Genomic DNA, 2,679 nt, shown 5'->3' on the forward strand with positions numbered 1-2,679 from the left:
AGACCATGGTGTGGACATCCCACTTGCGCATGGTTGGGTCGTTTGTCCATGGTCAACCGAGTGCAGAGTATCATGGCCGGGGAGAAGGGCATAGGTGATCACCATGGTCTAGGCAATGTCCATGATTAAAATCTTGGTTTTCCATGGTCAAAATCTCAATTTGACCATGACAATCATGGTTTTTTTACCCTGGGTACCTCCCCCGACTCTCCTACTCGGACCGCCAGCCACATTGTGCCCAGCTCAGCAGCCTCACATCCACACCGTACTGCCCGGCTGCTTGCTCACCATGGATGAATCTGCCAATGCCGCACCTGTTTGGCTTTCCCTTGGTACTAGGCAGCCAAATTCAGCTTCCACACCTGTGGACCAGCGGGCTGCAACACCTGCAGTGGTCCCAGCTCCCCGCCCACCCCCGGAGAAAGGCCAGAAGCCCTGCATCTTCCACCTGCTCCAGCGACCCCAAATACGGGGCCGGAGGGGTGTGGGATCGCCGGTGCTCTTCACCTGAGTGCGACATAGGTAAGCCCCCCCCCCCCCCCTCCCCGGAGGAAAGCCCAAGTGCCAGTACCAACCGTTCAAGCCATTCCTCCCTTTCCTCTTGCAGATAATGAGCTGGAGGAAGAGTTGGGCTGGGTGGACCCCTACGACTCCGTGGGGCGCCAAGAAGTGCTGAAGCATATGCGCCATAAGCGGTGAGTGGAGCTCGGAGAGCGTCAGGAAGCAGAAGAGGAGCGAGCCTGCCTGGAGGCCAGCTATGAAGCAGAGGATGAGAAGGCCGTCCAAGAAGTAGTCGACTTCCATCTGGAGCTAGAGAACTTACTCGCAGTGGATTATGATTATTGACATGTAAACACAATATAGAGTTTATCGCAAACCTGTAGACCTCATTGAACTACCTGCCTTTTTGCAACGTGAACATACCTGGCTTACCCACCCAACGTCCAGACAGTTGAGCTGTCCGTATGGTATGATTCTTCAACCATGCACAATAGCTTGACAGGCCCAGTATGTGCATGTCCATTGCAGCAAGATATTGGCTCAATCCTCAGTGCCAATTGCCACATTAGTGGCAACTGTGCACCTGTTCCGTAGATCCTAAAAGGAAGTTTGTTAACTCAAGAACCATTACCTTGTGACTCACCCATTTTCTCCTGTGATGAGAGAGAGAATGTGGCAATGATTAGTACCAGCACCCTCTACCACCTGGAGCAGAGCTCATTACCTTTTCCTTTACTCTTGCATACCACTTGCCCGCACCACTCACCTTGCCGATGACCAGGGTTGTGGAGTACAGAAACAAAATCACAACAAACTAGCGGCAAACACACAGTACTCTACACTGTCCTCATGAGTCGGCCGGAGAGATATCCGCAGGGTATCCAGGCGTTTCGATAGGATTTTTTTGAAAAAAGGGGTATTTGCGCCTGTAGTGATGTCAGGTTGACCACCCTCATTACCGGCCTGTATAGTTTCTGGCCTAGCTGACAGGCGTTTTCGGAATAATTTCAATTTTCACCGTGATCGCGTCAGCGCCCCGCATGAAAAGGTTGGTCTAAACCGCGTCTGAAAACGGTCCGAGCGCTCGGACACAATTCTTCCGATGTTAGCACTCTGAAGCATTCGAGTTTCAGCCAACTTTCAGACGGCTTTTCCGTCTGAAAGTTGCCCTATTTTTCAATGTGGCCCGACTGAGTCGACACCCACCGGGCGGCTAATCGTTGTACAAAATGAATATCGACCACTGGCTGATCGTGCAGCCATGCTCAGGCTGCGCTGGGGCCGTGCGTGAGCCTCAACAACTACAGTGAGAGACTGAGTGCGAGCAGAGGGAAGTCCGAGAGCAAGTCGAGCCAGCGCTGCCAGAGAGGTGGCACGCGGCTGGCCGCGGGCCGGGCGCGGGCTTAGCGCGACCTTACCGCGGCCTTACCGCCAGCTCGCCGAAGCCTGGCTACGGGATGGCACCTTGCTGACCCCGGCCTCGCACCAGTCTGACACGGGAGTGACACTGGGGTGACCCGGGAGTGACACCGGGGTGACACGAGACTGTCGGCGACCCGAGCGCGGGCTGAGCGTGAGCTGTCGTTACGTCCAGCGACGGCTGAGCGATAGGCGATCAAAGCTCGGGTCATTAGCTTAAAAAGTGGTGCGAAACTACTCCCCTTCACGACAAGAAACGCTGTTCGCCACCCGACTGTGGTGTGTAAATTGGGCTCAGTGGGTTGAGGAATTAAAATTGAAAGAATATCCACATTTTGTTCTACTCGAGTTCATTGTTATTAGGAGGTATTGACACATACATTTTTGACTCCACAACCATCTTAAAGCAAACAGTAACCAAACTGTGAACAGGTAAAATATCAATGTTGTTGACAGTTTCAACTGAAAATACTGAAGATATAGATAGGTTCAATGCATTGATTTTAAAACAATAGTCTGGTTCAAGACGCTGCACGACAGCATGAAACTCTGCCTCACAATTCTCTGTCGATGACATCAAATCCTCTTAATACCAATGTCCCAGTTTCCCGAAGAAAAGTACATTTATCCTTAAGCTGTTGGAGGAGCTCTTCCTTGTCACAAGCTGGTGCATCTAATTCCCTACAGGTAAACACAGAGGATGTTATAATCAAACCATACACCTAACAATGGCATTTTTGAAGTAAAGAACGTATTACT

The sequence above is a fragment of the Frankliniella occidentalis genome, unplaced genomic scaffold, assembly GCF_000697945.3.
Source record: "Frankliniella occidentalis isolate FOCC.00 unplaced genomic scaffold, Focc_3.1 Scaffold128, whole genome shotgun sequence".
Classification (NCBI taxonomy): Eukaryota; Metazoa; Arthropoda; class Insecta; order Thysanoptera; family Thripidae; genus Frankliniella; species Frankliniella occidentalis.